The sequence below is a fragment of the Antechinus flavipes genome, chromosome 1, assembly GCF_016432865.1.
Source record: "Antechinus flavipes isolate AdamAnt ecotype Samford, QLD, Australia chromosome 1, AdamAnt_v2, whole genome shotgun sequence".
Classification (NCBI taxonomy): Eukaryota; Metazoa; Chordata; class Mammalia; order Dasyuromorphia; family Dasyuridae; genus Antechinus; species Antechinus flavipes.
The window spans coordinates 184,947,529-184,961,463 of NC_067398.1; the positions used below are offsets into that span (position 1 = coordinate 184,947,529).

The 13,935-nt window shown below is 33.3% G+C and overlaps 1 protein-coding gene across 7 annotated transcripts in view; it reads right to left on the bottom strand.

Moving 5' to 3' along the window:
* Positions 1 to 13,935, bottom strand: part of MCTP1 (multiple C2 and transmembrane domain containing 1) — a 697,990-nt gene that overhangs the window by 665,755 nt on the left and 18,300 nt on the right. The window lies entirely within an intron of this gene.

The window sequence follows — 13,935 nt, forward strand, 5'->3', positions numbered from 1 at the left end:
AGAGGCAAATGAAGCACTTGGAAGAGTTAGTATTAGTGTGCATCAAAAGGCAAAAAGGAAAATAATTTCATGGGGAAATAGCATCAATATTCTTCCAGCAATGTGGTATGGCTATAAGTCACAGAATTGAAAAAAAAAGTTAAACTTAGACAAGTCACTTAACTTCTCTTAAGGTCCTATTAGGTCATTAGACCTATAAGGTGTAATTGTCCCTTTTAGCATCAAATTTATAATCCTACATTTCAATGCTAAACAAGAATTTTTTTCTAAAATTTGAACACAAGGAAGATGAATAATTTCTTGTAATGGATAGAATCTTAAAGTTGGAGTTTGGGAATAAGAGTTTCAACCTCAAATAATTACAAGCTATATGACTACGAACAAAAAAAAAAAAAAACATTTTGAGAGGAGATTCAAAGATTCTGTTTTCTTATCCCACAAAATAGGGATGATATTATATCTTCAGTCTCCTTCATGATGTTATTATTGTGAGAAAAGTAATTCTCTTTTTCTTTTTTCTTTAAAAAAAAAAGACTGGTTCTTCTATTTTACCCAGAAACACAGTAGCTACTCATGAATTCAGTGTCTCTACTGATCAGTAATGGTAGCCTTGACCTATTTTGTTTTTGACATGGACTAATTTGCCTCTCTAGACAACGGGAAGGTTATCTACTCCTGGGGGCTTATCACACTGATACCAGATTTGATGCGGACTCATATCAACTTATTGCAGCTCAGAATTCCTGAGTTCAAAGAATCCACCAGCCTCGCTCTCTATCAGCAGGAATTAGAGGCATGTATCATCATATTCTGAAAGGAAAGTAATTTTCAAACTTTAAAGTACTGTACATATATGAGTTTTTTCCCCTTCAACTTGCAGACAATTATCATCAAAAAGAAATAAAAGTAACAATTTTTTATGTTTAGGGATCTCAAAACAAATGAGAAATCTAACAAAAAAAGAGCTCTAAGCCTTTCCTTCCAACAATAAAAAAAAATACCCAACTTTTCAATTAATTTGGCTTCCTAAAAACTTGTTAAGAAGTTATTTCCAATGTTTTAGCATGACTTGGAAATGAACTTAGTGTCTCAAAAGCGATGCCATTAGAATAAAAATTCTGGCTGGTTCCAAAAGGTAAGAAAGATTCAAGAACAAGGCAAAAGATGAATGATGTATTTGTGAGACAAATACTGACCTACCTAAGTTTACAACAGCTTATCATCAGAAAGGCTGTTATCAAGTGATTAATTATCTTTTTTGTCCAGTCATTTATCAAATTGTCATCTAAGGAATGGAAGATAATATAAGCTTAGGAAGTCACCTTAGAGCAGAGCTTCTCAAACTGAGATTTCCAAGGGATCTGTAGAAATTTCAGAGAGATCATGTACTTGAATGGGGAAAAAATAGATCCTCATTTTCACTAATCTTATTAAAGTTTAGCATTTTCTTCAATTATCTAATATTAAAATATATTCACTATATGGTCAAAGAGCTCCATGACACAAAAAATTTAAGAACAGAATTATAAGTAGTTAGGACACATTGTGGGGCAGCTAAGTGATTCACTGGATAGAGTGCTGGGTCTGCAGTTGCCTAACCCTATTTGTCTCAGTTTCCTCATCTGTAAAATGAGATGGAGAAGGAAATGATGAACTACTCCAGTATCTTTGCCAAAAAAAAAAAAAAACACAAAAAAATCAGACCAATCTGAAAACAACTAAACAGCAAAAGGTAGCAGAGTGGATAGAGTGATGTACCTGGAGCCAGGAAGACCTGAATTCATATTTAGCCTTAAACACTTACTAGCTCTGTGATCCTGAGAAAGTCACTTAATTAGTAACTTGTCTGTCTCAGTTTCATCAACTGTAAAATTGAAGATAATAATAGCACCTAACTCCTCAGATTGTTATTGAGAATCAAATGAAATAATATTTGTAAAATGATCATCTCAGTCCCTGGAACATAGTAGACAAATAATAAATACTTGTTCCATTAAAAAAAAAAAGTTTGCCATTTAACAAGTACAAATAAATTAGCATTCCATTTTTCAAAAGAAATAAAAGGTTGTTTCCTTCTCCTTCCTTTCAAAGAAACCAGACCTTAAATTTAGACCTCATGCAATGACTCCCAGTCTTCGTAGTCCTCTGCTTTTCTTTATTATGCAGGCAACAACTAACTCTTTCCCTTGTACTATGACCAGTTTACTAATTGATCTTTATGCATCTAGTTCCTCCCTTCTCCAAACCGTTTTTGACAGCTGTCAAAACACCTGAACTAAAGCACAAATCTGAATCCATATCGTTACTCTACTTAAGGAGTTTCAATAGCTCCTTCTTAGCTCTATGATAAAAACATAAGCTTACATATATATATTTGCGGAGGCAATTGAGGTCAAGTGACTTGCCCAGGGTCCCACAGCAAGGAATTGTTAAGTATCTGAGACCAGATTTGAACTCAAGTCCTCCTGATTTCAGGGCTGGTGCTCTATCCACTGTGCCATCTAGCTGCCCCAAAGCTCCTATATTCTATATTTAAAGTCCTTCACAATTGGGAGCCAAGACTTATTTCATGTTATTCTTTCTCATGGTTGCTACACTCTAGCCAAATGGGCCTAGTTTATTTTTTACAAAGAAAACATTCCAATTCTTTTTTTCCTTGCATAAAGGGGAAGTTCTTCACCCTAGAATATCTCTGCCCCTTCAGCACTTTTTCCTGTTGGTGAAGTCACCTAAGGTTCTCTATTTTGAGGAAGGGGTCAGGCTTGTTATTGGGCCTAACCGTTCATTCCTTAAAAAATTCTTGCGTTCAGTTTCAATGGTCTTGTGATGAAGAGAGCCATCTACACCCAGAGAGAAGACTGTGGGAACTGAGTATAGATCATAACATAACATTCTCACTCATTTTGTTGGGTTTTTTTGCTTGCATTTTACTTTCTATTTTTTTCTTTTTGACTTGATTTTTCTTATGTAGCAGGATAATTGTATAAATATGTATGCATATTTATATTTAACATATACTGGATTACTTGCCATTTAGAGGAGGGGATAGGGGAAGGGGGAAAAATTGGAACACAAGGTTTTACAAGGGTTAATTAAAAATTATCCATGCATATGTTTTGAAAATAAAAAGCTTTAATTAAAAAAAAACAAAAAACTTTTGCCTTGTTCTCTCTCGCCTCTATTTCCAGGCAGTCCTAGCTCCCTTCAAGTTTTAGCTGGGGTATTATTGTCTGTACAAACCTCTCCCTAATCTCCTCTTATTTATGCTTTTACAACTCCAAGCAATGGTTTCCCAATGGCTTTGAGCATGCTTTGTATACCTGGGAACCTGGGAACAGAATTTAAGATGAACTCTGCAAAAGACCAAGATCATTTGTTTTGTTATCTTTGTATATCCAATACATAACAAAGCACCTACAAATTAGAAGGAATTGGGGAATCTGTAATTTCACTGAATCCAGAATCTCACTGAGATGAAACACACTCCAAAGATGCAGATTAGCAAATTGTGTAGTGTTTACAGTCTTAGTTGGTGAAGGATACAGGAGGTTAAAGACATATCTGTGGTCACAAAGCAATGTGTAAAATACAGTACTTTTGACTCCATGGAAGGTCTCCTCCCCATTATTCCAGGTTATTTCTCCGAATAACACCTGTATTAATGCACTTCAAAAAAAATCTATGTTTATTCCTATCACTAATGAAAATTATAGCTCCCTCGTGGCCTTATATAGTCTTCATGATGACAAAGTTATAGGATTTAATATTTGTCACCTCAGAGTAGGGAAACCATAACTTGTAGTTCTGATAGTGCTGTAGTCAAAAAAATCTGTTACCTTATAACTAACTTTAGAGTGATAAACTTCTTTTAAGTTAAGTGGGTCAGAGTTCAGATATCAGAATCATAGTCAGCCTCCAGACCCATATTCAAAAACACTTCTGCTCAAAAGGGCCTACCAGAATCTGAGCTCAGGTGACTTAGCCTAAAAATGCCCCAGGTCACCTCCATGCCATCATGAAGCACCAAAGTAGACTAAAGTAGAAGATACAATGCAAAATGAATAAATGTTTTATGCTGAGTTTGATGTTGAGATTGATAAATTAATTAGTGCTTCTACTTATGGTATTATGTTTTCTGGAAAAAGAAATGCTGTATCTTGGCAGTATACAGATCAAAGAGCATTATTTATATCCAAATTTATTGGAGAGGGCAGAAAGTCAACTTTCATAAAACAGAAAAAATTAAGCAAATCCCTTTATCTTAATGTTTCAAGCAGACTATTTGAAGACTTCAATTTATATATTTGTCTTTTCCATGGCTTGAGCCTCCAAGCAGTTTATAATCCATGATTCTTCAAGATTTATTTAAAGTAGGCTAGTTCTTTCAGTATCAAGTGTTTGGGCTTTTTCTACGTTATTTTAGCAAAATGATTTTTGGGGAAAAATAGAAATTCATCAATTTCTTCTTGTAAAAACTCTAACTTCAAAAAATTAATTTTTATTCATTTATTCTAATTATTCTAATTCAACTTATGGAAGTTGAGAGATCATAGGGGAAAAGGGGGGGGGGGAAGAGCTTTTCACATATTTCAAACTATAGTACCTAGATTTTAGGCTTTAGCATTTTCTTTTTTTTTTCTTTTTTTTTTTAATAACTTTTTATTGACAGAACCCATGCCAGAGTAATTTTTTTACAGCATTATCCCTTGCACTCACTTCTGTTCCAATTTTTCCCCTCCCTCCCTCCACCCCCTTCCCCAGATGGCAAGCAATCTTTTACATGTTGAATAGGTTACAGTATATCCTAGATACAATATATGTGTACAGAACCAAACAGTTCTCTTGTTGCACAGGGAGAATTGGATTCAGAAGGTATAAATAATCTAGGAAGAAAAACAAAAATGCAAGCGGTTTATGTTCATTTCCCAATGTTCTTTCTTTGGGGTGTAGTTGCTTCTGTCCATTCTTGATCAATTGAAACTGAATTAGCTCTCTTTATCAAAGAGATCCACTTCCATCAAAATACATCCTCAAACAGTATCGTTGTTGAGGTATATAATGATCTCCTGGTTCTGCTCATTTCACTTAGCATCAGTTCATATAAGTCTCGCCAGTCCTCTCTGTATTCATCCTGCTGGTCATTCTTTACAGAACAATAATATTCCATAACATTCATATACCACAATTTACTCAACCATTCTCCAATTGATGGGCATCCATTCATTTTCCAGTTTCTAGCCACTACAAACAGGGCTGCCACAAACATTTTGGCACATACAGGTCCCTTTCCCTTCTTTAGTATCTCATTGGGGTATAAACCCAGTAAAAACACTGCTGGATCAAAGGGTATGCACAATTTGATAACTTTTTGAACATAATTCCAAATCACTCTCCAGAATGGCTGGATGTATTCACAATTCCACCAACAATGTATCAGTGTCCCTGTTTTCCCACATCCCCTCCAACATTCCACATTATCTTTCCCTGTCACTTTAGCCAATCTGACAGGTCTGTAGTGGTATCTCAGAGTTGTCTTAATTTGCATTTCTCTGATTAATAATGATTTGGAGCATATTTTCATATGTTTATAAATAGTTTCAATTTCTTCGTCTGAGAATTGTCTGTTCATATCCTTTGACCATTTATCAATTGGAGAATGGTTTGATTTCTTATAGATTAGAGTCAATTCTCTATATATTTTGGAAATGAGGCCTTTATCAGAACCTTTGACTGTAAAAATATTTTCCCAGTTTATTGTTTCCCTTCTAATCTTGTCTGCATTTGTTTTGTTTGTACAAAAACTTTTCAATTTGATATAATCAAAATTTTCTATTTTGTGGTCAATAGTGATCGGCTTTAGCATTTTCAATCCATAGCTGTACTCTGAAATTCACAACCCATGGAGAATCTCTCCCTTGAGCACATGCCAATAGAAGATTGGGCTGTATTTTCTACCAGCATTTACTTTCCAATAATGATCAATAAAAAATAATAGGGAAAAAAGAAATTATCTTTAGTTTTCCAGAACTGAAAGATTTTCTCTCTTCTCATAGAGTCACTTATATTTCTTAGAGACATTCTTGGTAGAATTTAAGTGAAAAAATATATATCTATACCTATATCTATCTATCACTATGTTGAGCTTTAAGTGACTATTATATATATAATATAGTATCACAATGTTGAGCCAAATAAAATGGAAGGGAAATAAAGGCAAAAACTAGAACCAAGTCTAACCATAATACATACTGAAAGTTGATCATATTCCTAAAACATAAAGTTTTGAACTTCTAGATTGACTAATTCAAGTTACAATGATTTGCTTAAGGTTTCACAATTGATAAGCAGCCCAGCTGGAATTCAGGTATTCTGCATTAGGCCAACGGTATCAAACTCTAGGATCCTTGGGTCAATTATAAACTATTCTTCATTCCATTAATATCACACTGCCTTTTAAGTGCTTCACTCTCAGAAGTCTTTGCACTCTGTTTTTGATGGCTGAGTGTAAAAAACAGCCAAGTGCAGAGGGAACAAGAAGCAGAAAGGAATAGATTTTGAGAATGGCCTTTAGGACTCAACTTTTGCAGTATATACAGTATATAAAATATACTGTGAACTAACAGTTGGGAAACACTATCATAAAAACTATCTTATTTGAAATTTTCAATGACAAAAACTGAGATCTAAACCCAAGATCTCTATGTGAAAGGTTTAGAAGATGAAGTTTTTCTCCACTCCCATCTATCTTCCTAAAGTCTGAGGTCTGATCATGTCTCCTCCTATCCCAACTCCTATTCAAATTTCAGTGGTTCCCTATCACCTCCAGGATTAAATACAAAATGCTGTTTGGCCTTCAAAGTATTTAATAACCTGCCCCACCCCTAGCTATCCTATATCTTACTCCTCAACAAGTATTCTTCTGTGCAGTATCATTGGTTTCCTAGCTGTTTCTTTCTCTCTCTCTCTCTCTCTCTCTCTCTCTCTCTCTCTCTCTCTCTCTCTCTCTCTCTCTCTCTTTCTCTGTCTCTCTCTCTCTCTCTCTGTCTCTCTCTCTCTCTCTCTCTCTCTCTTCTCTCTCTCTCTCTCTCTCTCTCTCTCTCTCTCTCTGTCTCTGTCTCTCTCTCTCTCTCTCTCTCTCCTCTCTCTCTCTCTCTCTCTCTCTCTCTCTCTCTCTCTCTCTCTCTCTCTCACACACACACACACACACACACACACACACACACACACACACACACACATTTTGAAAAACAAAAACACCTCTTTTACCTTTAGATATTTTCTCGGGCTGTCCACCCTGTCTGGACTTCCCTCCTTCTAAACTTCCTTGAAGTCCCAATGAAAATTCCATCCTTTATCTCCCAACCCTTTGACTGAAAGCTCCTTGAGGGCAACTACTGATTTGTGGCTCTTTTTATATCCCTAGAACTTAGCATGCCTGGTAAATAACAGGAGCTTAATAAATGTTTGTTGATTGTCTTAACAGAACAAAATGTAAAAAAAAAACAAATCCTAAACTTGGGTTCAAAAGCTCAACTGAATAGATGATATGAAAAAGATTCAGAATTTTAGTGAATTCTAAACTCAACATGAATCTGAGATCTGGCAAAATACTAATAAAAAAATCAAAAATAAATAGTAAAAAGGTTACTAGTAACTAATAAAAATGGTTATTATTAACTATTAAACTATACTCAACTACATTATTATTAATATAATTATTAACTAAATTAACTATTAAAAGAGTTGCACTAAAACCCGTATAGTGTGCAAGACAGGGTGATTTTAGTTCTCTTATCCTTTACCCTAGTCAAATCAGTTCTAGAATATTGTCTATAATTCTCTGAAACACATTTTAGAAAAGACAATAATATGGTTCAGTATATTTAGTGATAAAAAAAATCTGCAAATGTTTAACTTGGAAAAGAGATGAAAATGGCTAAATGAGAAAAACATGGTCAGATTTCAACTCAAGTTACTTTCAACGTGTGATCTTTCAAGATCTTCTTCCTGACTCTCTCCCCTTCCATTAACATATTCCCACAACCAATGAAAAAAATTACTCTATATCACTAAACATTTATTTTTTATCTACTTATATGTGTACATGTTTGGTACAATAGAGCAAATATCTAGAAGAAACTATTTGGCACAGTTTCTGTATTATGTTAGCCAAACAATTTTTTGGGAAAAAAATTTAATCTATTTGTTGTTGTTGTTCAATTATTTCAGTTATATACAAATCTTCAGGATCCCTTCTGGGGTTTTTTGGGCAAAGATACTGAAGTGGTTTATCATTTCCTTCTCCAAATTATTTTACAAATAAGGAAACTGAAGCAAACAGGGGTACACAGGGTCACACAGCTAATAAATGTTCAAATTGATCTTGACTCAGGTCTTCCTGGTACTCTGGTACTCTATCCACTGCCCCTAAAAATCCAATAATTCCCGCTTTTAGAGGCTTTACCTTCAAAAAGTTTCTTTTTCCTACTATATTCAAAGTCAAAAATGTAAACTTCATTAGTACATGCGTAATATGTCCTACAAATAGTTGGCTCTTAATAAATGTTTGTTCCTTTCCCCTTCCCCAATATAAAAATCCTTACAATAGAAACTTGTGTTTTTTCTTTGTAACCCTAAAGACTGGTATTGTGCATTACAATTCATAATAAGAACTTAATAAATACCTTATGGTTGGTTGATTGATTGATCCTAGTTTGCATATAGTTCAAAAGCCCCAGAGAAATGATTTGTCACAGATAATAAAAAAGTTTATGGCAACAATTTAGAACCCAGGTCTCTTGTCTCTAAGGCTAGTATTCTTTATTTAAAGCAAAATTTGCTACAATAAATTTCTAGGATCAACAAACAAAAGATTTCAGTCAAATCTTTGATGTTTGCAGAGACATATTTTGACCTAGAAAGAAAAACAGCTATAAAATCTAAAATGTCCACAAGCCAGTCCAATACTGAAGCTGTTGAAACTTTAATTTCATGTCAGAGACAGAAAGAGTAAGATGAATCTAAAAAAATGGAATACTATCAATAAAATACCATACAAAAGAAAAAAATTATCATGAAAGGATAGTTTTGAGAAAGAAAATGTCAGACACAGTCTAAGCTTTCAACAAATTAATTTTGTACTTCCATAGTCAAACAGAAGGTTATCTTGGCCAAAATTCATTCATTCCTCAGTCAGTCATTTGTTCACCCTCTTTCTGTGCTTATTCTAAAAAAGATTTTTCCCTCCATTTCAAATTGGGTTCTTGTCACTCTAAATATGTCATCTCACCATATCATTCATGAAATGTGTGAACAGATAAACTCTTTCTACTTTCTTTGTAAATTCTTTATATTTTCTATCTGCATTATTCATAATTTCAATGAACATTTTTGTAGGAAAAAGCCAAGTTTATAAATATTAATGGTAGATAATAGTCATTGTGACACCTAAACTTGAAAGGATTAAGGGAATAATTCAATAAACTATATTGTGGTTATAATTAAAATGGATATTTATGTGAGTCAAGTCAAGTATTAACTAAAAATGGTTACTACTTATCAATCATAAAATTTTAATTTAATAAAGGCTTACCATTTTCTTTAGCTAAAACCAGTTCCAAGAAAATTCATTCTCTCGTTTCTATTTGTCTTTACTCTTTTGACAAAGCCAGTTATTATATACTGTAACACTAAGTTGAAATTAAACTATGTGAATACATACACATACATAGAAGATGATGCTATTATCATAAACCTGTCCCTCTGCTTCAATAAATTGTAAAACTTAAAAATTTTTTCATTTACTATGTATTCCAAAACAGTTTGTGTTCACTGACATATATATATATACATATATATATGTATGTATGTATGTATATATGTTATGTATATGTGGGAGGTGTTCATATTTATTCATATATAAATACAAATATATATACATGTATACTTTCAGTCTTAAAATATGACAAGCATAACCGTTTCTTTCTAAAAATGTTTGTGATAATGCAGTGTATTATTCCTACTTTAATAGGCTTCCACCATTTCTCTCAACCCCCAGATTGGGAAATAGGGAATAGATTACTCTGGGGAAAATAAATCGACTTTTAGGTCCATTTAGAGGATTGCTATTTTCTTGAAAGGAGGGAGAAAGTTTAGTTCAATGTGAATAAATTTCTGGCAACTACTGCTATGCCCCAAAGTAGCCAGATATATTCAATAATTCAATTCAATAATGATAATTTAGTAAAAATGGAATTTATTGTTTGGTTGTGTCTATTGCTTTATTACCTCATTAGGAGTTTCTTTTTTTTTTTTAAGCAAAAATAGTGGGTAGTCATTGTCTTGTCCAGCTCATTTTATAAACGAGGAAACTGACAAAAATAGGCTTAAGTACTTGCCCAGAGTCACATGGCAAAGTCAGTATCTGAAGCCAGATTGAACTGAGAAAGATGAGACTTTCTGATTCCAGCCCCAATGCTATAACCATTTCACCACCTAAATTAAATAAGTTAAATAGAGTAATAATTTCCAAATCTAAGTAAATTGTGACAATACTTCAGAGAACTGGTTAGCCTAGGATATTAAATTATATGTAACTTATGTCGTACATACATATTATACTAATCAATTAACAGCATTAATTAAATACCTAAGAGCCAGGGAATTTTACTGGGATACAAAGACAAACATTTGCATGTTTTCTCCCCGTTGCAACCATCTTGAAAACAGAAACTGTTATTGGTTGTTTGGTATTATTTGGGGGCAGACTAAGGAAAACTTTTTTTGTAACCTCTGAACTTAGCATAGTTCATGGTATATAGTAAGCATTTAATAAATGATTTTGATTTAATTTAACTTGGTTGAATTATTTGAGTCACACAGGGAAAGGCTGTGGAATGATGAATAACAATGGAATAAAAGATTTAAACCCTTCAAGAATCACTAGAAAGGAATGTTTGGTCAAAATCTTGGAGTTTCTTATAATATGTACAAATAAATACATGCATCACAGAAAACAGATTAAAATAATAAAGTTACTAATTGCTAAATATCACATGTAATAAGATATAAAGACTAAAGAGATACAATTGCATAGTGGATTGGGTGCTAGACTTGGAGTAAGGGAAACCTGAGTTCAAATTCTGCTTCAGAGCCTTATTAGCTGTGGGACTTCACAGCTAGGTGGCAGGGGCTTAAACATGGCCTGGAATCAGGAAGATTGATCTTCCTGAGTTCAAATTTAGCCTCAGATACTTACAAGCTGTATGATCTCGGGCAAGTCAATTAACTATGTTTTCCTTAAATTCCTTATCTGTAAAACGAACTAGAAGAGGAAATAGCAAACTACTCCAATATCTTTGACAAGAAATCTCCAGAAAGGGTCACAAAGAATTAGAGATGACTAAAAAGAATAAATGAGATTTTAATCACAACTCTGGGCAAATCGCAATCCCTCTAAGTCTCCTAAGTGTCCTATCTTATCATGTTGTTATAAGAATGAACTGTGATAATACATGTATTTTAAATAACTCTGAAGAGCACTGTGACTTCACATGTGAAGAACTACAGCATTATCAGAGTATCATTGAGAAACAAGCTCTACCCAAAAATCAATATCCTACTATTACCATCATCCTGAGGGGGTAAAATGAGAATTCAATGTTCTCCTTAATATCTGGCAAATATCATGGAAGAGGCAGAAAGAAGAAGAGAAACCCATTAGTCAGCACTAGAGAGCTGATTAAATTTTAAGGAAACGAACACATCCTTAAAATGCATTTTAGTTTGTAAAATAGCTATGTTGCCTTTTTTTAAATGCTGCTTACAAATAAAATTATACTTTTCCTAAATTAACTTATCCTGTAACTTAATTGTATAATTTTGTAAAAAAAAAAAATCTTTCAGCCCTGGTTTTCATTCAGATCATTAAAATACACACACACACACACACACACACACACACACACACACACACACACACACACAATTTTAGTTGGGGGTTTTCAAAACTGCCTCACATGTGATATGGCTCCAGATACTTATTTTGTAATGAACAGAAATGGAAAAGCTTCTTAGATGAATTTCATTTAAAACTTTTGAACTGATATTCATTGATCTATAATTCCCCATTCTTCGTCTAAATGTTAGAATTGTAATTGTTTTATAAAAGGAAGTTGGTAAAGCAAAAAAGAGTAATTTATAATTATAATAAACCCAGGTACTTATGAATTAGTGATCGCTATAAACCTGAACTAATTACTCAAGAACAAATCATGCCATACTAATCTTACTTTTTTTTTGACAGGATTAACAAATTAGAATAGGAGAATGCTACAGATGTAGTTGCATATTTGATTGCTAGTATGCCATCTTCTCATGATTCTCATTATATTTTGTGGGGGGAATGGGGAGTTTTAAGGTTTATGCTGTATTATGGTAGTTAGGTAGATCATAATCATTAGTGGGATAATGTCAATGTGATGTAAGCAAGCAACAGAGTTCTGTCTTTGGCCCTATTCTCTTCATAATTTTTATTACTGACTCATAATATTATTATTGTATGTTTTATATATATTATATATGTCTATATATGTACATATATGTAATACATATTACATAGCCATCAAGTTTAAATAGGAAGTTAGATGGCATAGTGGATAGAGTTCCAGACCTGGAGTAAGGAATTTATGCAAAATAACTGTCATTTTATTAAAGCTGCATAAGTCACTGTGACATGGTAATCAAAAAAACAATATTAATTAATTGATTAATTAATAGTTGCAGAAGGTTCAAAATAAGAGAAAAAATAATCTCATTCTAGTCGGCCAAGATTAGATACTTAGAGTATTATTTGGTTCCGAGAGCATTTTAGGAAAAACATTAACTAGAATGTCATGAAAACTAGAAACCAAGTTAAAGGAATCTCACTTCAAAAAATTAGGGATATTTAACCTGCAGAAAAAAAGTTTAACAAAGATATAACATCTCTTTTCACACATTTAAAGTGCAGTTCTATAAGACAATTACATGTTTCTTGTATGGTCCCAGAAGTCAAAATTAAAACCAAATGATTAGTAGGTATTATAGAATGACAAATTTCTGCAAGACATATGGAAAACATTCCTGATGATTAGAGCTATCCCAAAGTAGGATGAGTTGTCTACAGTGAATTCTCCATCACTAGAAGTATTTAATTAATTACATAGCTAATTAATTGATTGATTAATATGTTTATTCTAATGTGTGCTGGAAGGCTCTGTGCTGGATGTTGATAATATAAATATGAAAATGAGATGGTCCCTGACTTCAAGACACTTACATTTTAATGGACAAAACAAAATATATAGGAAAGTGGTGGCTAAGGATGGGAATTCAGGTGTGGGAAATCATAGGGATGCTGAGTGGAACCACAAGGCAATTGATTGTTAAGCTTTTTCCAGAGGCCCTGGTATTTTTATCTGATTATCATTTCTAGAGCAAGAGGTGAAAAGCTTTGACAGAATCAGAAGTATATATATTGTAGCAGGGGAGACAAGTTACAGAGAGAACCTGGTCTGAAATAGGCCAGATACAATGGATAAAGTGAATCTTCCCTTATTCATCAAGCAAAAAGGTCCATCCCAAGGAAGAGTTCTAAAATTACATAAATGTCCCTGAATGTGGGATAATAGATTAATCCCCAAGGAGATGGGAGCAAAAGGAAGAGTGTGTATAATTTATTAGAAATATTGTAGCTGGGATTCCTGCTCATGTGTGGGTGGGATTATCTGACCTTTGAGATCCATTACGAAGTTGAGATTCTGTGATGTTTCTAAACTGTAAGATTATGTTTTCTTATTAGTTTCTTTCAGGAGTATATTTGAAAACATTAAAATTTATGTGGATATTTGCTTGTGCTATGAATCATTATCAAACAGGAAAATTCCAAAACCTTGA